Source organism: Oryctolagus cuniculus, chromosome 6 (assembly GCF_964237555.1).
Source record: "Oryctolagus cuniculus chromosome 6, mOryCun1.1, whole genome shotgun sequence".
Classification (NCBI taxonomy): Eukaryota; Metazoa; Chordata; class Mammalia; order Lagomorpha; family Leporidae; genus Oryctolagus; species Oryctolagus cuniculus.
In genome coordinates, this window is record NC_091437.1 from 67,300,619 (window position 1) to 67,327,700 (window position 27,082).

Consider the following 27,082-nt stretch of genomic DNA (forward strand, 5'->3'; position numbering starts at 1 on the left):
GCTCAAGTAGTTTGGGTCACCGCCACCCACGTGGGAGACCTGGATGGAACTCCTGGTTCCTGCCTTTGGTCTGATCCAGCCCCAGCTATGTGGGATTTGGGTGTGTGTGGGGAGGGCTCTGCCTTTCAGATAAATAATATAAATAACACAAGAAGATATATATATATATATATATATATATATTTGTCAGGCAGAGTAGACAGTGAGAGAGAGACAGAGAGAAAGGTCTTCCTTTTCCGTTGGTTCACCCCCCAATGGCCGCTGTGGCTGGTGCACTGGGGCCAGCGCACCATGCCGATCCGAAGCCAGGAGCCAGGTGCTTCTCCTGGTCTCCCATGGGGTGCAGGGCCCAAGTACTCGGGCCATCCTCCACTGTACTCCTGGGCCACAGCAGAGAGCTGGACAGGAAGAGGAGCAACTGGGACAGAATCCGGTGCCCCAACCAGGACTAGAACCCGGTGTGCCGTCGCCGCAGGCGGAGGATTAGCCTATTGAGCCACGGCGCCAGCCAAGGATATTTTTAAAAACATGTACATATTAGCTAGTATTTATAATTTGCTATACTGCAAATATTTCTACTGCTTTTTTTTTTTACTTTGCTTATGATGGGTTTTCCTATAAAGAGACTCACTCTGATGTAGTTGATTTAATCACACTTTGATTATACCTGGTTTTGAATCATAGGTAGAACCCATTTCTAATTATTTAAGCCCAATTATTTAAGAATTCATTGTGTTTTCAATACCGTAGGGGTTGTGTTTCATCTGTGCTTCCAATTTTCTACTTCTCCGGATGCCTGTCCCTCTCTCCCAACACCAGGTATTAAAAGCCCATCTTTTCTCAGAGATCTGAGATGTGCCTTAATCGCATGTCAGCAGTCCAAAGGCATGGGCCTGCTTCTGCTCTCACAGGCTTGGCCGTTCCTGTTCATCAGCATCTCGGGGTGTGTGTGTGTGTGTGTGTGCACTCCACTTGTCGTTGCTGTCCTCCACTATCTATCTGACAGGGCTCGTCTCATCTCACTGCTTTTTAATTTATGAATTCCCAGCTTTCCAACACGCCGCTTGTGTTTGGGGAAGGAACGTACGAAGTGCATATATTAAATTCAGGATTATTCACATCTTTATGAAAAGATGCACTTTAGACAAAAACCAGGTCTCTTTCTGTCCATTCAAGGCTGCTTTCAGGAGTGTTTTGTTGAGGTCTTCCTCACAGAGGGGTTTTACATTTCTTGTTAGGTTTATTCATGAGTATTTTACTTCATTTGTTGTTATTAAAAATGTTTTTCATCAACTATGTTGTCTGACTTGATTCTGTGTCATTTTATTTTTCTACCTTACTAAATGCAAATACACTTGTTGGTAGTTTTATCATTGATTATCTCAGATAGTTCAGCTCCTTTACTGATTTTTATGAATCTGCTTTTTTTTTTTTTTTAATTTTTGACAGGCAGAGTGGACAGTGAGAGAGAGAGACAGAGAGAAAGGTCTTCCTTTGCCATTGGTTCACCCTCCAATGGCCGCCACTGCCTGCGCGCTGCAGCCGGCGCACCGCGCTGATCCGATGGCAGGAGCCAGTTGCCTCCTCCTGGTCTCCCATGGGGTGCAGGGCCCAAGCACTTGGGCCATCCTCCACTGCACTCCCTGGCCACAGCAGAGAGCTGGCCTGGAAGAGGGGCAACTGGGACAGAATCTGTTGCCCCGACCGGGACTAGAACCCGGTGTGCTGGCGCCGCAAGGCGGAGGATTAGCCTAGTGAGGCGCGGCGCCGGCCTGAATCTGCTACTTTTTTAAATGAAATTGGCTAAATCCTTCCACGTCAATATTAAATATTGGATGTATCTTTTCCTGAACTTTGTAAAATGGCCTCTAGTACCTACCCCACTGAAGAAGATTCTGATTTTAGGATGGGGAGAGATAATAGATAGATAGATAGATAGATAGATAATAGAAAGAAGAAAAGAGAGCATGAAATAATTCCCATTTTATTAACTGGATTTTTTTAAAAACTAGGAATAAGTGTTAATTTTTGTTGAAGCTATATATGGAGAGAATTATGGCATGTCTCTTCAGCACTAACTTTTTAAAATATTTATTTTTTAATCTTTGAATTCAAAGGCAGGGAGAGAGAGAGAGAAGGAGAATCTTTCATTCACTGGCTCACTCCCCATATCCAACAACCAGGGCTGGGCCAAGGCCAAAGCCATGAGCCTGGAACTCCATTCAGTTCTGCCATGGGGGTGTCAGGGACCCAAGTACTTGGGCTATCATTTTCTGTTTCCCAGGATGCACTTGCAGGAAGCTAGATTAAAAGCAGAGTAACAGAGACCCAAGCCAGTGCTCCAGTATGGGAGGCAGGCATCCTAAAAGGCGGCTTAGCCCACCGCACTGCCTTGTTCGCCCCTCTGTAGCACTATTTATGGGAAGAATCATGACTAGATGACCCATGTCAGGCTTGGGACTAGGGTAAGGCAAACAGTCAGACACAAAATGTGTGAATCTTAACACGAAGCCCTTCTTTCATTCCTGAAATAAATCCACTTGGGCACAATGTGTTTTGATAGACATGGTTTTATTAGTTCCCTGTTGCTCTGTAACAACTTTCCATGGACTTCGTGGCTTCCAGCAACACACATTGGTGGCGTCCTAGGTTCTGTGGATCTGGGTCTCGGCGTGGCTGGTGTTGTCTCTGCTGGTGTTGTCCAGGACTGGGTTCTCATCTACAGACTGCACCAGAGAAGGATTTGCTTTCCACCCACGTGGTTGTTGGCAGCCCTCGGTTCTTTGGAGTTGAGGGACCGAGGACTTAAATCTGTGGCTGGATGCTGGCTTTCCGGCCACCCTCCACTTCTAGAAGCCACCCACATTTTCTAGGGACACCTGCAGTGCCTGCCTCACGGGCTTCCCCAATGCAGCCATTTGCTTCCTCAAGCCAGCAGTCTCCAGAACAAATCAGCAAGTCAGATTCTCAACGTAGCATGACATACATACCCTGACCGCGTAACCTAACCGTGGCCATATCCCATCACCAGCGCCACATTCTGTGGGTTAGGGGAAAGTCAGGGATCCTGGCTGCTCTCCAAGGCATGAATGCCAAGAGATGGGGACTGTAGGGGTGGCCGTCATGCAGACCCTCTGCCTCAGAGTGTTGGACTCTGCTTGTTGGTACTGAATTTTTGCTGCTGCTTCCTCAGGCATCACTTGGTCAGACACAGTTTAGCATCTGATGGTTCCCTCAGGAGGACCTGTGAGGACCCCACCCCCCAATGCTTGCTTTCAGTGCCCTTCATATTTGAAGGACAGGTGGGCTCACCCTTTCTGGCCTTAAATGTGTTGCAATGCCACATGTTGTCAAGAAGTCTGCTATAAATGTGTTTTCCTTGCCCATGTAAGTGACTCACTCATTGTCTGGAGTTCCAGAGATGTTTTCCTTTGCGTTCAGTCTGAGTTCTTTCGCTAGAACAAGTCTCGGAGTGGATCCATCCGGAATCAGTTGTCTCAGGCACATGGGGGAATCTGGGAATGTACAGATTCAGGCGTTTTTTTACCTCCAGGAAGTAGTCTCAGATTATGGTTTTAAATGTGAATTACATCTCACTCTTCTGATTTTCTCCTTCAGGGATTCCAATAATACATATGTGTGTTTAGATCTTTTTTTTCCTTTTGTTTCTACCACTTTATGATTCTCTTTATTACTTTGTTTTGGGATTGCTTTCATTCATTTCCTTAATGAATATTATTAAATGTTTAGCCAAAGCTGTTATCCCTCTGAAATCTTTTACTGTTCGTTTCTGAGCTGATTTTGTCATTTTCTTTCTTAGGCTTGGGCAACTCTAACTTCACGTCTACCTAATGTTTGGGTCCATTTCTGTTTTGGTTTTCAATTTAGAGTCTGTTTTTTTCATGTGTCTGGATGTTTTCTTAGTGTTTCTCAGTCTGTTGAGGCTTCTATGAGAAAATACCACACACTAGGTGGTTTGTGAACCACAGGGAATTTATTTCGCAGTTCAGGAGGCCCGCCGACCTGGGTCTGGCTCCGGGATGGCGCCTGCTCAGCCCCACACCGCAGAGGGGGAAGGGCACCCCAGGACCCGATCGCCTCCCGAGGGCCCCACCAGCCAACACCATGCCCTTGGGATTTCAACGTGAATTTGGGGGCCACACAAACACCCCATCTACTGCAGCAGGCAACTCAAGCCGGGCGCAGCGTGGTAACCTTGTTACCGTTTTCACAATGGCTGGCAGGGAGAATCTGTGTCGGCCCCTAGGTTGGCGACGCATGGCTATGATCTGTGTCTTCCCTCAGCTCCGGATTACCCTGGAAGGCTGCGGGCAGACGCCGGGGGCTCGCGGCTGCCCTCTTCTGTTGGTGCTGGGCCTTGATGTGGGGGCGCCGGCTCCCGTTCCCATTTCACTTTTACTTCTGTGGGGTCGTGGATTCCAGTGCTAGCGGCATCCATTTCCCGCTACGCCTGCAATGGCTGCCGAGGACCGCTTGAGCTGCATGCCTGACCCCTACGTGGGCGGAACTTCCTCTTCCTCGGGCTTTTCTTCCCGGTTCATGGCCCCCGTCCGCGCAGCTTCCGCCCTGAGCTTCCCGCGTGCCCACACTCGCACGGGCTCTGGCGCCCGTTCTCAAGGTTTCTTTCCTAATTCGCACCAGTTTAAGAGGCACCGCATCCAGTCCCCCCATTATGCTGTAGGCGGCTGGAGCTGGTTCTGTTTCCTCTCCTGGCGGTTACGGCAGGCGGGTTTGCGTCAGGGCAGCTGCCATCTTGGGGGGGGGGGGTCCTCAGCTGTCCTCAGCCTCTGCCCTTGGGCAAGTGTCATGCGCTCTGGTGTCTTGTCTTCACCGTCATCTGCCCAGCTTTTAACCATGTGGGACATGTGCTGTGTCTTCTGCTAAACCGTGTCAGAGCAGGTGGTGGGAATCGTGATGGCATCAGAATCACCATAGAACAGGGAAATTCTACAAACCCACAGGCCACATATCGCACCCCAGGAATTCAACAGCAGCACAAAGATTCTCTGTCACCCAGTGCATATTTGCTTTTCCTCAGTCGCCCCCAATAATGTTCTTTTTGGCCTTATTTTAAGATCCAGGATCCAATCTGTGATCAACACTGCATTTGTTTGTCTTATTTTAGATCTTTTTTTCATCGTTCCTGACATTGTTTTGATGGCTCCATGTGAATTTTCTCCCACAATTTGGATTTTTTTTTTTCCAGACTGCTTGAAATCTGATTCAGGCTAAGCGGTTTCTAAGTTGTTTTAGAATCAGAGGATGTTCTCTAAGCCCACCCTGCCTTTCGCCTCCTGGTCCCGCACCCCCCGGGCCTGGGCGTCAGCCAGCAGGTATGTGGAGGGGAGGAGTAGCACTGGGGGGCCACGGCCTGAAGTCTTCCCCAGAACATCTTGTGATGCGATTGGGCTCCTTCCTCATTCCCAGTGCCCTTCCTGTCACAGGGGGCTGCCTCCACTCCTTCAGACTCTGTGGGTTCCTCTGTCAGCAAAAAACGCTCATGACTTGCCAGGCCTGCCGAAGGTCCCCACAAGCAACCAGGTATCACAGCAGATCCCCAGGTCTCCAAGGCCCAGGTTTGAACTCATCTGCTGTGGCCTGAATGTTTCCCTATAATCATGTGTAGCCCCCTGGTGTGATGGTACCGGGAGGTGGGAGGTGCAGCTTTCAGGAGCTGGCTGGGTCATGAGGGCAGAGCCCCCCTGAGTGGGACGAGTGCCCCCTTGTGAGAGGTGCATGGGAGTTGTCACAAGGGGGCGCAGCAACAAGGCCCCATGTGTGGGGCAGAGAGCAGCCCTCAGCATACCCCAAACCTGCCGGCACCTGATCCTAGACTTCGCCGCCGCCACAACTGTGAGAAGTCCATTTCTAGTATTTAGAAATTACCCAGCCTGCAGCATTTTGTTAGAGCAGGACTAGCATCCACCAGTTCCCTCACTGGGGACCCTCTCAACGTGCTCAGGTTCACTCTAGGCCTCAGGTTGCACAGGGGCCAACTGCGTAGGGGCCAGACCCAGAGCAGTGTCTGCTGGACTTTCTCCTCTGCTCAGTTTCAGAGATGAGGGTTGGGGGCTGGATCCCCCCCCCCCCCCCCACTACCAGGCAGAGCTTCCTGTGGCCCTGTCTGCAGGGGGTGCCCTCTGGGGCCTGACTGTGGGTCCTGCAGATTCCCGCAGTGTCTTGAGCCACCTCCAGTGCATTGCCACCTGGGTCGCCCCAAACTACTGGAAGCGTGACCAGGAAGAGCCCTGTTTCTAACCTGAGTGCGGCCCATGGGTGCATCCACCCTGCACCGAGGAGACTCCTATTTGGGGTCCCAAGCAGTGAATGTGGCTGAGGGCGGGAAGGGGCCCACCTCATAGAAACAGCTCACCAGCGCCTCTGCAGGCTAACTGTTTCCTTGGTTCCTGTGGTCGTTTGCTGGTTGAATCCAGACAGCATTCAAAAGTGCCAGAACCTGGCTGTGTGATAAATAATAAATGACCACTGGCTCTCTGATAGTTCAAACACCTGTGCAGTGCCCCTGGCTGTGTGCCTGTCACCGCCTCACAGCAGGCTCAGGGACATGAGGGACTTCTGGGGGTCAACCAGCCAGGAGGGGCTGCGAGCTGTGTCTGCTGTTTGGGTTTCGCCATCTACAGTCTGGGTGACTTTGCAGCAGCAGCAGCGGTGTGGCCTGCACTCGCCTCCTGTCCTTGAGGGGCCCTGCTCTCTGCTCTCTGCTTGCCCCCTGCCGTGGTTTGACTATGGTGCCTCCTGCAGAGGCTTTACTGGAGCTGTAAGAGGTAATAGGTCTTTGGGACCGGTGCTGTGGTGTAGCCAGTAAAGCTACCGCTTGCAGTGCCGGCATCCCATATAGGCGACGGTTCGAGGGTTCGAGTCCCAGCTGCTCCCCTTCCGATCCAGCTCTCTGCTATGGCCTGGGAAAGCAATAGAAGATGGCCCACATCCTTGGGCCCCTGCACCCATGTGGGAGACCCGTAGGAGGCTCCTGGCTCCTGGCTTCATATCAGTGTAGCTCCAACCATTGTGGCTGATTGGGGAGTGAACCAGCGGATGGAAGACCTGTCTCTCTCTGCCTCTCCATCTCTCTCTGTGTAACTCTGACTTTCAAATGAATAAATAAATCTTAAAAACCATAAGAGGTAATAGATCCTTAAAGGGCCATCACTCTCCTCCCTGGAGTGAGTCCCTGCAGGTGCTGGCACCTTCCCAGCCTCTAGAACCATGGGCTGAAATAAGCCTCTTTGTTCATAAATTCCCCAGTTCAGGTGTCTTGCCACAGCAGCAGCAAATAGGCTAAGACATCTCTCAGCCGTCCACCCAAACGAAGGCCAAGTGGCCCCCTGGCTTCAGGTCTGGGCTGGGCTCAGCCAGGAGCATCTTTCTGCACACCCAGGAGCCTTTCTGTCCTGGGAGCCGTCAGAAACCCCTCTACACTGGCCGCGCCCTGGGTCCCAAGGTCGGAGTCCCCTGTGCCCCACAATGATCTTGTCCTTCACAAGGGTGTGTGGGTGCAAGCACTGGGGCTCTTAAGTGCCCGGTGTGCTCCCCTACACTTCTTCCATACGGGTGCGACTCTTGGCAGATGGGCCTGTTCCAGAGAGACCGGGGTAGGGGTCAGCAGGACGCTGGATGCAGGGCTGGCCACAGGTGCCCAGCAGTAAAAGGGACCTTGTCCTGCAGTGGAGGCTCGGGGGGAGCCTCCCGGAGCCCAAAGCACCTGCTCTATATTTGGTGTTAATCGAGTCTCCCAGGACTCAGCAGAAGCATCCGCTTTGCAATACAGAGCATGTATTGACTGCCTGGCACCCACCGTGAAGGCCATGCCAAGTTCTTTCTACAGTGTTTGTGGGGGGGATGCATTTGAAAAGGTTAATAAAGTTCATCAACTCCTAGCGAGACTGACCAAGAAGAAACGAGAGAAAATATAATTTACCAACACCAGGAACGGGAAGGTGGTGTCCCTGCAGGTTCTGCACGCACGAACAGGATGGTAGAGTCTGTGTGTGACGCCTGCCGGCGCATTCGCCGCTTTCCATGAAGCAGACGATGGCTTACAGCCGTCCTCACTGCGGTCAGTGGAAGAAGCCAGAGAAAACCGGGACACTTCTATTTCTGCTCAAGACATTGAACTTCTGACAAGACACCTTCCCAGACAGACAGCTTCAGGCCCAGCAGGCTTCCCTCATGAATCCTGCACAGTACTTAAGGAAATACCGACACACCCTTGTTTAATTAGAACAGTCTATCTGACAGTGACACGTAGAAGAGAGAGGGTGGATCTGTGGACGCCCTTGTCATCTTTGTGTGGGAGTGGGTGCAAGTCATTTACAAAACAGCTCAGAATTAGCTAGCAAGGCTCGTACCTGCTGGGAACCCCGGCAAGGAGCAGTTCCACTGCTGAGCTGTCCCAAGGGAACGCTGTGCCGGTGCCTGTGCCTGTGCACGCCCCCAGAGCCCTGCTCTTGGTGGCTACACCTGGAAGCCACCTCTGTCCCATGGGTAGGAAAAGAGAAAAAGAAATGTGGTACACTCACATAGTGGACCGTCAGTAGGGTCATGGGAGTAAAGAGAACTGTATACAAGGTGATGCCAGCTCCCTAAGACGTTAAAAGCAAGCACACTCGACCATATATTGTGTAGGGGAACAGGTTTATGAAGTGAAATTATTTTTTAAAAATTCAGTACAATAGGGGCTGGCACTGTGGTGTAGCGGATAAAGCTGCCACCTGCAGTGCCAGCTTCCCTTGAGTGCCAGTTCGAGTCCCAGCAGCTCCATTTCTGATCCAACTCGCTGCTATGGCCTGGGAAAGCAATAGATGGCCCAAGTGCTGCACCCATGTGGGAGACCCAGAAGAAGTTCCTGGCTTTTTTTTTTTTTTTTTTTTTTTTTTTTTTGACAGAGTTAGAGAGAGAGAGAGAGAGAAAGGTCTTCCTTCTGTTGGTTCACCCCCCAAAATGGCCGCCACGGCCAGAGCTACACTGATCCGAAGCCAAGAGCCAGGTGCTTTTTCCTGCTTCTTCCTGGTCTCCCACGTGGGTGCAGGCGCCCAAGCACTCAGACATTCCTCCACTGACTCCCAGGGCCACAGCAGAGAGCCGGACTGGAAGAGGAGCAACCGGGACTAGAACCCGGCACCCATATGGGATGCTGGTGCTGCAGGTGGAGGATTAACCAAGTGAGCCACGGTGCCAGCCCGCTCCTGGCTTTTGGCTTCAGATCAGCCCAGCTCCATCCCTTGCAGCCATCTGGGAGTGAATCAGTGGATGGAAGACCTCTTTCTCTCTCTGCCTCTGCCTCTATGTAACCCTACCTTTCAAATAAAATCAATAAATCTTTAAAAAAAAATTCAGTGCAATAAAAATGTTAATCATGTCACATAAAAGATGTTAAATTATTGTGGTTTAGCCTTTTTTAAATGTATACATGAAGGAGCTTTAAAAAGTTCATTGAAGGGTTCAAAGGACACAAGCACTTGAACCATCTTTCACTGCTTTCCCAGGCCATAAGCAGAGAGCTGGATCAGAAGAGGAGCAGCCAGGACACGAACTGGCACCCATATGGGATGCCGGCACTACAGATGGAGGCTTAGCCTACTATGCCACAATGCTGGCATAAGCTGATCTTTTAATTTCATTTTTCCAGGAACTTTTTGAAGTATCCTTGTTCATCAAAACATCATATTGTAAACCATTATTATTCATATACAATGTTTACTTGTAAACTATACTTTAAAATCAAGCAATGAGTAAATTATTTTTAAGTTCTAGCTAGTGAGAGAGGGAGGGTAGTGAGGCTGACAGGGGTGTGTGGAAGGCCTGCAGGTGTCTCATTTGTCATCACGCACTGTGGCTGATGCACGTGCCGCAGGTCATCTTTCTCTGCGGCATACTCATTGTCAATGGATACAGGTTGAGAATCCTTTATTTAAAATGCTTGGGACCAGATGTGTATCAGATGGTTTGTTTTCTCAGATTTGGGGATATTTGCATACACATAGTGAGACATCTTGGGACTGAGACCCACGTCTAGACAGGAAATCCAGTTGTTTTCCTAAGCGCCTCATACACGCAGTGTGAAGGTCATTTTTGGTGGTATTGCTGCGGTGCCTGCATTTTCACTCTGACTCATCGCGTGAGCTCAGGTGTGGGATTTTCCACTTGCGGTGTCCTATTGCCACTCGAAAATGTTGGATTTTGGAGCATTTGTATTTTGTTATTTTCAGAATAGGGTTGCTTGACCTATAATAAACTCTTCCTTAAACAAGAAAAAAGAGATTTATGTATTTTTTAAAGATTTATTTATTTATTTGAAAGTGAGAGTTACACAGAGGGAGAAGGAGAGTCAGAGAGAGAGAGGTCTTCCATCTGCTGGTTCACTCCCCAATTGGCCGCAATGGCCAGAGCTGCGCCGATCTGAAGCCAGGAGCCAGGAACTTTCTCCAGGTCTCCCCCGTGGGTGCAGGGGCGCATACACTTGGGCCATCTTCCACTGCTTTCCAAGGCCATGGCAGAGAGCTGGATCAGAAGTGGAGCAGCCGGGGTCGAACTGGCGCCCATATGGGATGCCAGCACTGCAGGAGGCAGCCTTATCCGCTGCACCATGGTACTAGCCCCAAGATTTATGTATTTGAAAGGCAGAGTATCATAGAGAGGAAGAGAGAGAGAGAGAACCTCCCATCTGCTGGTTCACTCCCCAAGTGCCTGTAGCAGCCCAGCCAGGAGCCTGGAACAGGCACTCCGGCCATCATTCAGTTGCTGCATTCGCAGGCCCATTAGCTGGGAGTGGGACCTGAAGCCAAGCACCCGGACTTGACTCAGTGCACTGCAGGAGGCTTCAGCGGCTGCTCCACGGTACTGGCCCCTGGAATGTTCTCTGGAGAGGCTTTTCACACCTTCCACCCATCCTCCTGCTGGCTGTGTTCCCACGTGGGAAAGCGCCAGGGCACCTCTGCCTGAGGGTACCCCTGAACTTGTGTGAGCGCCACAGGCAGGGTCAGCCCAGAGGCAGGATGTGCAATGCCCCCTGCTGCTCGTGGCTGTAGGGGCCGGGAGTCAGGCAGAATGTGTGGCTGGGGCAGGAGGAGAGTGCGGAGCCAGGGAGAGCCCTGGCTGCTCAGCACCCTCTCTGCACTCCCTCGCCGCAGCCTGCTTACGGGGGTAGATGGAGGAGTGTCAGCTACAGCACCTGGGGCCGTCCTTGCAGGGGCGGGGCAGCCTGCACACCCAACGCCCAGACGCTGACTGCTGGGCATGCGGCTGACTCTGCAGCCTCAGAGAAGGCTCATCCTGCTCTGCAGCCCAGCAGGGGTTTGCAAGCTGCGTGGACCCTGTGTCACGTTCCCATACTTTGCTGTTTGCTGGTAGTGCCCATCTCCTGACCACACTAGAACTTCTCCCAGCTCAACACTTCCGACAAGCCCCTTAGGAATGCAAAATTGCACACTCAGTAGTTTCTGCAAGCATGGCCAGGATGTAAGGAGGCTGAGATGGCAGGCATGTGACAGCTGCTCCCAGAACGGAGTCCCAGCCCGGGGCCTGCGGTTTGCACACAGATATTTGTGCGTGAGCACAGCCAAATCGCATTAGCACTTTGGATGATGGAAAGGACTGTAGCCGCCTGCACGCCACGCTTCTGAAATGCTTGCCGGGGAAAATGTACTTCTCTTTTGCAAACAGTGAGGATAGAAAGGAGGAACAAATCAGGTTATTGTGCTGTAACCAATTTCATGTGCGGAGTCGTTGACAGATGCGCATTTCGTGTAATAAATGTGATCGGTGATGTTGCCACTCACCGTAATGAGGGGAGAGAGACTGGAAGCCAGCATCCTGCCTGGACAGGGAGGATGGCTCAGCCATTCAATCCTCCCAGAACAGGGAGGGCAGCCCAAGGTCACACAGCACCCAGGCCTGGTGTGACTTTCAGGAGAAAAGTCACAAAATTTCCTCTTGCCTTTTTTTTTTAAACCTTTTTTCATGCATTAAAAAAAAAAGAAACGTGAAGCATGGGAGGAGCATTGAATGGCCCCATACTCTCCTCTCAGCTCCCACAGTTGTCAGCATCTGTCCCCCACCATCAGGGTCTTCAAGAAGGTCTAGGCGCAGTGTCAGGGGTGATTGTCACAGAGCCTAGGACGCTGCTTGGGACCCTTGCATCCCTCATCGGAGTGCCTAGTTTGAGTACTAGTTCCCTCTGTGTCTGATCCAGCTTCCTGCTAAAGAACACCCTGTAAAGCAGGAGATGGCGACCCAAGTACTAGGGTCTTTGCTACCCATGTGGAAGACCCGGATGGAGTTCCCAGGCTGTTACAGACATTTGGGGTGGGGGAAGCCCTATGGGAGCTCTCCTCCTCTCTCTCTCTCTCTCTCTCTCTCTCTCTCTCTCAAACAAAATAAATAAATAAAAATTAATTAAAAACTAAGGCACAATATCACTGCCCCTGTCGTGACTTTGACATGCGTGCATCTTGGAGTTTTATTTGCATAACCGACATGCCACTGACACAGCTCATGAAATTAATAATAATTCTTCATATTGCTGTCTGTTTGCTGGTGCTATGAGAAAATCCCTGCGCTGGTAATTCATGCTGAAGAGAGGTTTACTGAGCTCCCGGCTCTGGAAGCTGAAGTCCGACAGCCTGGCATCTGCAGCTGCTGGCACCTGGCAGGGCCTCGTGCTGCCTCCCGACAGGGCCGAGGCGTCAGAGCCGGGCACTGGCTTGGGTCTCTGCTTCCCCACTTTAGAAGGTCATGGAGGCCACTGTGGGGAGCCCCTCCCTCAACCTTACAGAATCCGATTTGCCTCCTAAAGGCCCCCGTGCAGATACCATTAAGATGACTTGGAGCATGAAGGTTTGGGCGGCACCTCCAGACCCCGCCCATCGTCAGGAGCCCCAGTTGTTTCTCGTGGGTTTTACCGCTGGTTCCGTCAGCATGCATGCAAGTTCCACGTTTTGTGTGGCTTCATGTATCTCTTCAGTCTGTATTTCTAGGATAGACTTTGGTTTTTTGTTCGCTTTGGTCTTTATTCCATTGATTTGTTGGGGACCTAGAGATATTTAGCCTGCAGACTTGGCTGTTGTGTGCTGCTGATGTCCTCTGACCTGTTTGTTCCCAACACGACCCACAGGGTAGTTAGGCCTGCATTAGCACAGCCCTGTGGAAGTGCAAGGCCAAGCCCCGTGAGTCCTTTGAAGTTTTCTAGAAGCCATATCAAACGGTAAAATTAACTGTAATCACATTTTCCTTAACCCAGAATATCCAAAACATTACCATTCCACGGGCTGGCGCTGTGGCGTAGTGGGTAAAGTCACCGCCTGCAGTGCCGGCATCCCATGTGGGCGCTGGTTCGAGACCCCGCTGCTCCACTTCTGATCCAGCTCTCTGCTGTGGCCTGGGAAAGCAGTAGAAGACGGCTCAACTCCTTGGGCCCCTGCACCCACGTGGGAGACCTGGAAGAAACTCCTGGCTCCTGGCTTTGGATCTGCGCAGCTCCGGCTGTTGCGGCCAATTGAGGAGTGAACCAGCAGATGGAAGACCTCTCTCTCTCTGCCTCTCCTTCTCGCTGTGTAACTTTGACTTTCAAATAAATAAATAAATATTTTTTAAAAAATTACCCTTCCACTGAGTCATCGATATCACTAACGAGGCATTGTACGTTCCTTCTTGTCTTCAGAATCACAGGAGTATCTTGTGCTTGCAGCACATGTCCATTCCAATGTTGTTATCAGAAATACTTGGCCTGCATTTAGGTCCCATAAAAATTACAATTGAAAACACACTTATAAATGTTCTAATGGCTGAGTCCAATAGCAGGTTTTCTAAACTTTGAACAGCTGTGCATGTGACCGACAGCAACACTCGAGACCCAGGTAGCAAGTGGGAGCCATTGCCACGGTCAGGAGACTGACCCGAGCCCTCCAGCTTTTTCACACAGCACAGTTATGTTTGACTGTGTCCATGTTGGGAGCATCTTCCTTCCAATGCTAGGGGTCTGTCTGCTGTGTGGGCAGACAACAGTTTGCTCACTGCGATGGTCCAGAGGTCCCTGCCCCCAGGGGCACCCGTCCTTCCCTGGCACCTGTTGATGTGGCGGATTAGGCTATTAGGTTGTTGTGTAGCTACAGTCACCAGTCAGTTGACTGTAAGGTAACATTGTCTTGTGACATGATTGCTGTTTTTAGCCCTTGCATATACTCCTGTGGAGCTGTGGTCTTTCTACTTTTTACTGGCTGAACATTATGGTTAGTGGTACATTAAGCCTGTGATTATAGAGGGGATTGAAATTATGTGTTTTGCAAAAATTAAAAAAAAAAGAAGGGAAGAAGGAGGGGAAGTGAGGGGGGGAGGGAAATATGGTTATCCTCTTAGAATACCTATGCAGGGCTGGCGCTGTGACCTAGCGAGTAAAGCTGCCACTTGCAGTGCCGGCATCCCATATGGTGCCAGTTTGAGACCCAGCTGCTCCACTTTCAATCCAGCTCTCTGCTATGGCCTGGGAAAGTATTGGAAGATGGCCCAAGTGCATGGGCCCCTGCACCTAAGTTGGAGACCTGGAAGAAGCTCCTGGCTCCTGGCTTTGGATAGGCGCAGCTCCAGCCATTGTGGCCATTTGGGGAGTGAACCAGCAGATAAAAGGCCTCTCTTTCTGCCTCTTCCTCTACCTCTGCCTTCCTCGACCTCTGCCTCCCTATAACTCTGCCTCCCAAATAAATAATTTTTTTAAATTATACCTATAAAGTACATGAAATCTATTCTCTTTCCATTAATAAAAAATTTTAAAGTGAGATTATCCCGGGTGGGTCTGACTGAATCTGGTGAACCCTTCAAGAACAAGGTCCTTCCTGAAGTGGGGGTTGAAGCTCTAGAGAGTCTCCTTGTGGCCTTGAAGAACCAAAATGCCATCGCTGAGCAGAAGGTGGAGCCTCTGAGAGCTGGGGCCCTTGGACTGACTGGGCTGGATTCTGCCGACCACCGCCGAGCTCAGATGAGACACTGTCTCAGGCTTTTTCTGCGGCTATGGCATAATACCTGGCATTGGTAGTTTATAGAGAAAAAGGTTCATTCTGACTACCATTCTGGAGGCTGGGGAACCCTCCAGTTTGGCTGCCATCACTGAGGGCCACGCGCCGTGTCAACCCAGAGTGGGAAGATGGAAGGCCAGGTGGGCACTTGAGGAAGAGACAGCATGAGAGCCAATCCCCGTTATAACAGCCCCCTCCCACGGTCAGGCCAGTCCCGCCAGAGCCAGGGCTCCCTCGCTTGAAAAAGGCATGCATCTGCCCTCTCACCACCTCTGATCACCATTCCACTGGGGACAGAGTTTCTGTGTGTGTTTTGTGGGGGAATAAGCCACAGCACCGTGAGTTCAACCTTGGGAGTCCCCAAGCAGAGGACTGGATTGGAATGTTCTAGAATCCTGCCCACGGGAACTGAGATGTTGTAAGTTTATCTTGTTTAAAATCATGGAACTTGTGGTCACTTGTTACACAGCAATAAGAAACCAACTCATGTATCTATGGTGTCTGCTGTTGGTGCTTTAGGACATAAATAAATTGCTGTGGATATTTATAAGCAAGTGTGTGCATGGATGTTGATTTTATTTTCGTTCCCATTTATGAGTGAAATGGGTAGGTCATGTAGTTAGTTCACATTTAATTTTCTAGGAAATGGCCAAATTATTTTCCAAAGGGGTTTGGACCATGGTGCATTCCTTGTAGTGATGTATGGAGATTCCAGTTGCTCTACACACTTGCCAGGTTTGGCACTGCCAGTCGTTTGCATTTTAGCTCTTCTAATAGGTTGTATCTCACTGTGACTTCAGTGTTCCCCAGGAGATAATGGTGTTGGGAGCTTTTATTTTTTTAAGATTTTATTTATTTAAAAGGCAGAATCACAGAGAGGCAGAGGCAGAGAGAGAGAGAGAGAGACAGAGAGACAGAGATCTTCCATCCGCTAGTTCACTCTTCAAGAGGCCGCAACAGCTGGAACTGGGCCAATCTGAAGCCAGAAGCCAGCTTTTTCTGGGTCTCCCACGCGGGTGCAGGGAGGGTGCAAGGACTTGGGCCATCTTCTGCTGCTTTCCCAGGCCATTAGCAGGGAGCTGGATCAGAAGTGGAGCAGCCAGGACTCAAACTGATGCCCATATGGGAGGCCGGCACTGCAGGTGGCAGCTTTACCCGCTATGCCACAATGCCAGCCCCTGGGCACCTTTTCTTGTCCCTGGCTGTCATCTGTGAGTCTTTGGTGCAGTGTCAGTTCATGTATTTTGCACATTTTTAATTGAGTTTGTTGGTTTTTTTTTTTTCTGAGAACTCTTTCTATATCGTGGATACAAGCTCTATTTCACATAAGTGATTTGTAAATTCCTCCAGACACTATGTGGCTGTCGTTTTATTCTCTTCATGGTGTCTTTTGAAGAGCAGAAATTCTTAATTTTGGTGAAGTAAACTTTGTTCATTTTCCTTTTGGATTGTGTTTTAATGTTTATTCTGAGAAATTATGACCTAACCCAGAATTATAAAGATTTTCTCACACATTTTATTCTGGAAACTTTATGGTTGCAGCTTTTATTTTTGTGTCTGTGTTCAATTTTTAGTTAATTTCTGCCTTTGGTGGAAATAATGGATAAATATCAATGATCTGGGCCGGCGTCGCGGCTCAATAGGCTAATCCTCCGCCTAGCGGCGCCGGCACACCGGGTTCTAGTCCCGGTCGGGGCGCCGGATTCTGTCCCGGTTGCCCCTCTTCCAGGCCAGCCCTCTGCTGTGGCCAGGGAGTGCAGTGGAGGATGGCCCAGGTGCTTGGGCCCTGCACCCCATGGGAGACCAGGAAAAGCACCTGGCTCCTGGCTCCTGCCATCGGATCAGCGCGGTGCGCCAGCCGCAGCGCGCCGGCCGCGGCAGCCATTGGAGGGTGAACCAACGGCAAAGGAAGACCTTTCTCTCTGTCTCTCTCTCTCACTGTCCACTCTGCCTGTCAAAAAAAATAAATAAATTAAAAAAAATATATCAATGATCTGCATCAGATAACGGGTTGTTCCAGCATCATTTGCTGAAATGATCATGCTTTGCCACAGAACTGTGTTTGGCTGTATTTTTGTGGCCCTGTGTCTAGGCTCTGTGAACCCAGCGAGCTTCTTCCCTAGCTGTTCAGCCGATCTCTGTGTCTGTCTTGATGCCAGGACCCACTGTCTTGCTTACTGTAGCTTTAAAATAGGTCGTGAAGAGAGATGGTGTCTTAGCCCACCCTTTGGAGATATAACAGAATACCTGAGACTGAGTAGTGTATGAAAAAGAGATTGATTTGGTCCATGGTTCTCCTGGATGGAAAGTCCCATCAGCGTCGCGCCAACTTCTGGCTGCACCACAGTGTGCTGGAAAAGCAGGAAGGGAGCTGGCTGCTTGCAGAAGGGGCGTGTGAGGGAGCCAAAGCAGGAGAACCAAGCTCACCGCAGTCACACCCTGCTCTGAGAACTAGCCTGTCCCTTCCAAGGTGGCACCCCACAGCCTGCCTCTCTCTCTCTCTCTCTCCTCTCTCTGTTTCTCTCTCTCTCTCTCTCAAGATTTATTTATTTTCTTGAAAGTCAGAGTTACACAGTGAGAAGGAGAGGCAGAGAGAGAGAGAGAGAGAGAGAATCTTCCATCAGCTGGTTCACTCCCTAAATGGCCACAATGGCTGAAGCTGGGCCAATCCAAAGCCACGAGCCAGGAGCTTCTTCCAGGTCTCCCATGCGGGTGCAGGGGCCCAGGCACTTGGGCTGTCTTCTACTGCTTTTCCAGGCCATAGCAGAGAGCTGGATCAGAAGTGGAGCAGCTGGAACTTGAACCAGTAAAGCCCCACCCGCTACACCACAGAGCGGAACCCCTAATTGTCTCTTAAAGGCCAGCCACCTCCACACCACTGCACTGAGGACCAACACATGAACCATCAGAGGGCCCTTGCATTCCACACCCAGGATGGGCATTTTGGGTTTGACTTTGGGTTTCATTTGCCTTTCTTTTTCCAGTTTCTTAGGGTGGCAGCCAGTGTCATTGATTTCAGATGTTTTTGTTCTACAGTAGGCATTTACTGCTCTAAATTGTTCTGTTAAGTACTGTTTTGGCTGCATCCCACGTATTTTGATATGTTGCATTTTCCTTTTTGTTCAGATAAATACTTTTTAGCTTTCTTTATGAGTTTTTCACTCATAATTATTTAGAAGTGTATCATGAGTTTCCAAATGTTTGGGGAGGATTTTCTATATCATTACTAATAATATTTAATTTAATTTATTTGTGGTGAAAGGTCACTTTTTATATGCCTAAAATCCTTCTAAATTTTTAGAGACTTGCTTTATGGCCCAGAATGGAGTCTACCCTGTTAGATGTATGTGGAAATGGGTAGGATTAGGGGGCCCATGATGTGGCGTAGTGGGCTAAGCTTCCGCCTACAGTACTGGCATCCCATATGAGCACTGGATCTAGTCCCAGCTGCTCCACTTTTTTTTTAATTTATTTATTTATTTGAAAGTTAGAGTTACACATAGAGAGAAGGAGAGACAGAGAGACAGAGAGGTCTTCCATCCACTGGTTCACCCCCTAACTGGCTACAATAGCTGGAGCTGGGCCAATCCGAAGCCAGGAGCCAGGAGCTTCCTCTGGGTCTCCCACGAAGGTACAGGGGCCCAAGCACTTGGGCCGTCTGCTACTGCTTTCCCAGGCCATAGTAGAGAGCTGGATTGGAAGTGGAGCAGCTAGGACTTGAATCAGTGCCCATATAGCATGCCGACACTGCAGGCGGCAGCTTTACCTACTGTGCCACAACGCTGGCCCTCAGCTGTTCCACTTCTGATCCAGCTCTCTACTATGGCCTGGGAAAGCAGAGAAAGATGGGCCTAGTGCTTGGGCCCCTGCACCCGTGTGGGAGACCCAGAGGAAGCTCCTGGCTCCTGGCTTTGGAATAGCTGAGCATTGGCCATTGTGGCCATTTGGGGAGTGAGCCAGCAGATGGAAGACTTTTCTCTCCCTCTCTCCCTCTCTCTGTAACTGTACCTGCTATCTTGTGAAGGGTTCTACAAACATTGTCCTGTGCAAAATGGGACAGGTGCATTGGGCAGCCTCACTTTATAACAACCTACTCTCATGAGAACTGACCAGGTCCTGAGAGAACTGCATTAATCCTGTCCAAGAGCAGGGCCTCCAGCAACCTCACCACCCTCCATTTAGGCCCCACCTCTTTGTAAACAATTTTTATTTATTTTTACTTATTTTAACTTACTTGAAAGGCAGAGAGACAGAGACAGAGCTCTTCCATCTGCTGGTTCACTCCCTCAGTGCCCACAACAGCCTGGGTTGGGCCAGGCTAAAGCCAGGAACCAAGGACCCCCTGAAGGTCTCCCACATGGGTGGCAGGGGCCCACACACTGCCTCCCAGGAAGCTGGGTTAGAAGCAGAGCAGCCGAGACTCGAGACTCAAACCGGCACACTCTGATGTGAAATACCGTTGTCACAAGCGGTGGCCTAACGCGCGCGACCCCACCTTTTAAAGGTCCCGCTGCCTCTGAACACCGCCACATGGGGGCCACACTCCTGCGCATGAAACTTTGGGTAACAAACTTCATCCAAATCCCAGCAGCTTACAAAAACAGGCGTCATTTTCTCATTCTCTGGAGGCCAGAATTGAGATGACCGAAACCAGTAGTAGAATGTTTCTTACCTCTTCTTTGTCCTGGTAGTTTATTTTTTGTTTTAAATTTCCTATTTATTTTAATTTTATTTGATAGGAAGAGGGACACACATACACACACACACACACACACAGAGAGAGAGAGAGATCATCACTCCCTAAATGCCCACAGGAGCTGGGACTGGGTTAGGCCAAAGCCGAGAGTCTGGGATTCAATCCAAGTCTTCCATGTGGGCAACAGGGACTCAAGTATTTGAACCGCATCAACCATTGCCTCCCAGGGTGCCTGGTAGCAGGAAGCTGGATCGGAAGCAGAGTAGCTGGGACTCAAACCAGGTGCTCTGATATGGAATGTGGACTTTGTTTTTTGTTTTGTTTTGTTTTGTTTTTTAAGCGATTTATTTATTTGAAAGTCAGAGTTATACAGAGAGAGGTGAGGCAGAGAGAGAGAGAGGTCTTCCATCTGCTGATTCACTCGCCAGTTGGCTGCAAAGGCTGGAGCTGCGCTGATCTGAAGCTGGGAGCCAGGAGCTTCTTCTGGATCTCCCACGCAGGTGCAGGGGCCCAAGGACTTGGACCATCTTCCACTGCTTTCCCAGGCCATAGCAGAGAGCTGGATCAGAAGTGGAGCAGCCAGGACTCAAACCAGCACCCATATGGGATGCTGGCACTGCAGGCCGTGGCTTTACCTGCTATACCACAGTGCCAGCCCCCGAAGTCAGGTCTTAACAGCTGCTGCAACCATTGCATTGTATTAGGGCCCTGTCCTGACTGCACCCGCAGGGCCCTCTTCCCCGGGGCGGTCAGTCTGAGCTACTGGAGCGTAGGGCTTCAGAATGTCTTTTTGGGGGATACAGCCCAAGCTGCATTGAGGCTGTTGTTGTCATGCACTTTACTTCCATGCGTTTCCAAACCCCACACAAAGTGGTTATTTTGGCTTTCCCCTGTCTATTCTATTTTAATGCTGTCTCCATGGAAAGGGAAAACATGTTCCTATCTGCCCAGGTTGTCACTCTTCCCAGAGTCTGTGATTGCCTTGTGTGGATCCAGTCTGGGGTGGTGGCTCAGCAGGCCAGGGAGCACCTGACTGTTGCTGATGGAGAGCAGAGCCGAATCCAGCCAGCAGCGACCACTCAAGGTCCCTCTTCACCTTATTATTCCTGCTGCATGTACCTGAGCTCCCCTGGCCCGAGGTGTCACCTGTTTGTCTAGGCGTTGAGGAGACCGCCATGGTGAGCCCCTCCATGTTTGTTTGCCATTGGGATGCAGGCATTGGTGAGTGCAGAGTGGCACAGGGAGTGGGAGATTTCCAGGTAGCTAGGGCTGCTGTCTGGCAGTCGGGTGCTGGTGGCCCGAGCACGTGTAGAGAGCTTGCCAGGCTGCCGGCTGCAAATCCTATAGCAACCGAGCCTGAGACGAAGCTGTATGGACCTGCAGTCAAGAGCTGCCCTCCCCTCACACACTGATGGCCAATTAAGGGTGGAGGCTGAGCTCCCCTGAGACTCAGGGACCAGGGACTCAAAAGTGATGACATCTATTTTTAAAAAATACTTATGTATTTGAAAGGCAAAGTTATGGCAGGGGATGGGGCAGAGATCTTCCATCTGCTGGGTCACTCCCCAAAAGGCTACAGTGGCCAGGGAAGAGTCAAGCCAAAGCCAGGAGCCTGGGACTTCATCCAGGTCTCCCATATGAGTGGCAGGTACCCAAATACTTGGGCCATTTTCTGCTGCTTTCCTGGGCACATTAGCAGAGAGCCAGACCGGAAGTGGGGCAGCCCAGACTGGAACAGGCGCCCGTATGGGATGCGGCAGACTCTGCAGGTGGAGGCCTCACCCACTGTGCAAGGCTGGCTCTGATTGCTGATGACATGGTTGAAAAGACCGCAAAGTGTGGCCCGCGTGCCAGTTTGTCTTCTGACTGCTTTGGTCTCGGAGCCCGTATCAGAGCCCCTGCGCAGTGCTGGCCTGAGAGGAGGCGGCCTTGTGGCTGCTGGCCGTGTACAGCAGCGGCTGGGCTGCCCTCGATACCAGCCCCTGCTTTGACAAATGACTGGGAATCAATCACCCTGCTCTTTGTCAGATTCCAATGTGCCCTGAATGCTCCTGTGTGTTTATTACCTCTGCAGACTAATAAGTAGCTGGAGGGAGAGGGACTCTCTGCTGGCTTTTAGCATAATTGGCTGCCTGGCTCGCACGCGCGCACACACACTCACACACACACACACACACACGCCCTGTCCAGAGCTGCAGATGGGGCACAGTGCGAGCAGGCTGGCGGTGGCGACCCTGGCCCATCCCTGCCTCGCCGGCCCTGCGGTCGCTTCACCTCCATCTCCTTTCTCTACGTCTTTCCTCTCCTTTCTCCAGTGTCTACATGAAAAAGCAAAGGGAGTCAGAAGTGCCGAGAGGGGTAAAGGAGAAACCCCAACCTCTCCTCCCTTCCTTTTGCACAGATCCTCTGCCGCTCCGGTGGCTCACACTGCTGGGCTGTCCTCGCTGAGCAGCTCACAGTCTCCTGCATGTATTCCTTGAGCAGAGGGGCCAAGGCTCACTCACCCAGCACCCTGAGGCCAGAGGCATCTCGTCCCGGCCGCCTTGACCATGGCAGCCGTATCGATTGCGGCACTTTTTTTCTGGATTAGGTCCTTAGGGTCACTGCTGGATCAAAGGTCAAAGGCGTTGGTCCCAACTGGCTTTTCTGCCTTTGTGCCATCCGCCAGTGGGGTCACCACACTTGGGGTCCCACTGTGCCTCATGCTCCTCCTCCCTCTCCACCCTGGGCCCCTGACCCGCCCTGCCCTTTGAGCCTTCCAAACCTCCCCCCTGGGCTCAGAAACCTCCCCTCTCCCTGGCTTCCTCCTGCTGCCCCCATCCCTCCAGCCTCTTTGCTCTGCCCTCATCTTGGTCAGGTCCACCAGGAGCTCAGTATCCCCTTGTGACCCGCCCCCCATCCAAATATCAGCAGGACTGTGGCTGTCACCTTCCCGACCTTGTCCAGACCGCAGCCCCCCCTGTCCAGGCCCTGGTCTTGCAATCCTCCCCGTACTCCATCCTCCCTTCACTCTGAACACCCAAGCGACACGGTTGTCTGGCCTCTGCCCATCCCTGCCCCATGGCAAGTCCACCTTGCCTTGCTCTGGCCCTGCTGACCTTGGCCTTCACGGCTCGCTGCCTCCTCTGGGCTTTGGCACTGCTGCCGACACGCGCTTCCCCTCCCTGGGTGATGAGTTCCCCACCAGATACTGCCCCCACACTGCAGCCCTGGGGCATGGCGGTCACCCGGCCCATTTTACAGAGGAGGATGTGAGCAGCACCTGACCGCCCCAGGGCCAACAAGGAGCAAGGCCAACTGCGGCCTGTGGTCAGCCTGCAGTGAAGCCCATGTTAAGAGGGCGGGACTCAGCCCGCTGTGGTGGTTAGAGGCGGTTAGGGTTGGGTCATCAGGGCAGAGCCCCCGTGACTGCATCCCAGTGGCTAGGTTGGAAGGACAGAGATGGGAGGAGACCTACACAGTGCTCCCTGGGACTCTGCTGCAGAAAAGCCAATGCCAGAGCAGGCCTCCAGACCTGTGGGCCAGAGCAAACCTCTTTTCTTTATAAAGTAGCCTCAGGTCTTTCGTTATACTAATGAAAAATGAACTGATTTACACAAGGGTATTAGTGGTCTTTCCACAGCGAATACAGAAATGCAGAGAACACGTTTGCTTCAGGTGTGGCTGGATCTGGGATGAGGTCTTGGCTCCACCTTCTCCATGGGGGCTCCTTTTGCAGGAGGGCCCCCAGCCGCTTCACACCTCCCATCCTCCCCTGAGGACAGAGCGAGGGGCTGTGCTCCTGCTGTTCACATAGATGCTCCCTAGGCTGAGTCTCATGGCCACCACCCACCCCACCACCACCACCACGGGGCACACGCACCCATGAATCTGTCCAAAGGCTGGGCCCTACCCTGCCCCAAACCATCACAGTCCTGCCCCAAGTGGCTCTGGAGCCCTGTGTCCTCCCACTACAGGCAACAGAGGAAAGACAAATGGGCTCTGTTGTCAGAAGCAGGAGCAAATGCTGGGCAGGCAGCAGGCACAGGGGCCATGGCTTCGGGCAGCTGCAGCAGGGCCAAGCCTTGGCGTGGGACCCAGACGTAAGTAACTGGGTCTCCATCTGACACAACTGGGCTTGCCCCAGGCCAGCCCCGCTCTGCCACGCCCAGCTGCAGCCAGGGCAGAGGGCTCGTGCAGGCACCCATCCCAGGGTCTCTGCTGGGGCTGCAGGAGTCAAGGGGAGGCTGAAAGTGGGGCCGCTGAACAGCCTGCCTCCTGAGGGGGTCACAGCAGAGGCTCTAGGTGAACTCAGCATGAATCCAAAGTGACAAGAGCAGGCGGGCGGAGAGGGACAAGCCATCGGGGCTCCTGGGCCTGGGGTCTGGTAGGAAGACGGTCCTGAAAGTGTCCTGTCCCGGAGTGGATATTCCTGGAAGCATCTGCAGCCAGCCACACACACACACCCCCACTTCACGTGGAGGGCCTCCCTCCCACCCCAGGTCCCCTCCAGGCTGGGAGAGCTGCAGCCCCTCGGAACCCCTCCTGGCCTGTAGCCCTGTTCTCTGGGAGGCCAGGCTGAGTGTGGGTGGGAGTGGCGTGGGGGTGGCAGGAGTCAGAGACCAGGCCCTGGGACCCTACCTGGGCTGCACAGGAGCTGGGAGGAGACACAGGTCTCCATGTGGCTGAATCCCTTTTTGGGACAAAAAAAGGTATTAACCCCAGAAGGCAGCCTGGCTAGGCGGCACAGGCAATGCTTCTTCCCTCCCTGGCTCCCTGTCCTGGCAGGGCCCAGAGGGTGTGATTGATGTCACCGAGCAGGCCCGAGGTCCCCTGCCGAGCCCAGAGCAGGAGGAGACTTGGCCAGAAGTCATTACACTGATGACAGGATTGATGGCCCCGGGTGAGGCCGAGGCTTTGCAAGATTAAAGTGGGCACTTAGCATGGCTGGATCAAGTGCCCTCCTGGGGCCACTCTGTCTGCCAGAAGCCTACGGGGAGAGAGGCAGGTGGGAGGCAGGCCTCTGCCTCCAGGGCCCACCCGCTGCTTGGGAGGGGGTAGCCACCAAGGCCTGACCAAGTGGCATTTCCCTGTGACACCCCAAGCCAGGAAGTCCTGAAATCCACCCACCATGTGTCCTTGGCCCCAGACCTCTCTGATGGACCAATGATGCCACCCCTTTGGGCTTTGGGCTAGGATGAGGCTTGAATATAGCCATGTAGCATTCAGCACCGTCTTCAGTCATTATTATGAGTTATATGTTTATTTAAGTGCATTTTACAAAGCATATAGCGAGGGCATTAAACCCTTGAGTTCACAGATGTCCTTAGTAAGGGGACTTGCTCACTTTAGAGTGTAACCCGATAGGAGAACCACGAGCAAGTGAACAAATAAGTGAACAACACAGGGACGCTCTGGATTGGGACCTACCCCATGGGACCTCGGCATGGCCTGTCGAATATGTGCAGAAATGAGGGTCCGTAGGCTGAAGGTTGGGACCAGGGGACTGCACAGGGCAGGTATGCCCAGGGGGTCCCGAAATCTGAGACACCCTTTGCTGGCTGGAGGATCTGGCAAGGCTGGGTGGGACCCAGGACCAATCAGGAGGGGGATGAGGCCCAGGCATCTGCATTTTCTGGGAGCCCTTGCTGGCTGGCTGGCTCCACCGGGATGCCTGTCAGCACCTGCATCTGGCCAGCAAGGCCCTTCTCTGGTGGTGGGAGATCTCTCCTGCAGACACACAGGGCTTTGCTGGCCTCTGCAAAGGCGACTGCAGCCAGGAGGTCTCCTGTGCAGCTCTTGGGCTCTGTTCCTGCTCTGATTACCTGAGATTGCCTTTCAGGATGATGTCTAGGGAGATCCCTTTGCCTGGGTCCCTGGGATTGACTCCTGTGCCTGGGGTCTGAGCAGCCTGCCCTTGCCCCCGCTGGGCCGCCTGGGTTGCATCCCAGGCCAGCAGCAGAGTCCCTGACTTGGGGCAACCCTAACCCGTTTTCAGAGTGTGATGGAAGCCAGCGTCTGCCCAGGTCCACAGGAGGGTGGGGGCAGTCTTGCCGCCCGTGTTCCAGCTGGGGGCGGAGTGCAGCCCAGGCCTTCTCTCCAGGCCTCAGTTTCCCCTTCTGTGAAATGCAGACTACACCAAAAGTCCTTTGCAAGGGGAGACTTTGAATGTTCTCAGCATGAGGAAATGCTACAGGTGTAGGCAATGGGTGTGCCACCCAGCCTGAGTGAGTTTGATACGGGGTACACAATCATCAGAACATCACACTGTACCCCTGTGTGCAGTTAGTATGTGTAAACCAAAATGAATCATAATAAAGTAATTTGAAATAGTTAAAATAGGCATAACACAATGTAAAACTTACACTGTATAAATGACAGGTCATTGTTGAAAGATTTAAAGAAATGGTAAAATGTCCCAGGTTCACAGATCGTAAGACAATATCATTAAAAAAAATTCCCCCAAATTATCTGTAGGTTTAGCACAGCCCTTGTAAAACTCTTAGCTGATTTCCTTGCAAAACTAGGCAAAGTTATCTCAAATTCCTATGAAAATACAAGCGACCCACAATATCCCAGATAATCTTTTTAAAATTTTTTAAAAGATTTATTTATTTGAGAGGCAGAGTTAGATAGGGAGAGGGAGAGACAAAGAGAAAGGACTTCCATCCCCAAATGGCTGCAACGGCTGGAGCCGCGCTGATCCGAAGCCAGGAGCTAGGAACTTCCTCCAGGTCTCCCACACGGGTGCAGGGGCCCAAGGACTTGGACCATCTTCCACTGCTTTCCCAGGCCATCAGCAGGGAGCTGATTTGGGAGTGGAGCTGCCAAGACTTGAACCAGCACCAGTATGGGATGCTGGTGCTGCAGGCGGAGGCTTAACCTACTATGCCACAGCGCCAGCCCCCCAAATAGTGTTGAATGAGAAAAGCCAGGGACTCCTATGTCCCAATCTGAAATCCTAACTACACAAGTACAGTACTCAGAACTCAGTGGTATTGCCTTGAAGATAGACACCAGCAGAATACAGTTGGGAGCTCAGAAGTGGTCTGTGAATATTCTAGAAGACACAAGGCTGCACATTCCCAAATGGGTTGAATGGTGTATTCCGGATATCTCAGCAGCTGCAGTTGTTTTAAACACGGCTTTGCAACAAGTCGCGAGGGAAGCAGGTTCACTTTGGCATGCTTGTGCACCTGCAGCCCTGAGTGCTGGCAGTGGATAACGCCCCACTGTCACAGAGCTGCAGCCCAGAAAGGGACTGAGCCCAGCAATCTGGGTGTGTCACCGGTCTGGGGGCTGGGACACACACACACACACACACACAGGGCTCCCCGCTTCTCTGACAAGGGTCCTTTCT

The 27,082-nt window shown here is 51.7% G+C and overlaps 1 protein-coding gene and 1 long non-coding RNA gene across 7 annotated transcripts in view; one reads left to right on the top strand and one right to left on the bottom strand.

The window, feature by feature from the left end:
- Window positions 1–27,082, top strand: part of RASGEF1C (RasGEF domain family member 1C) — an 89,246-nt gene that overhangs the window by 3,883 nt on the left and 58,281 nt on the right. The window lies entirely within an intron of this gene.
- Window positions 2,555–5,906, bottom strand: LOC138850063 (uncharacterized). The gene is made up of 3 exons (XR_011389448.1): window positions 4,317–5,906; window positions 3,401–3,515; window positions 2,555–2,726 (listed from the first exon to the last, which is right to left on the bottom strand). It is a non-coding gene; the product is annotated as an uncharacterized lncRNA (long non-coding RNA).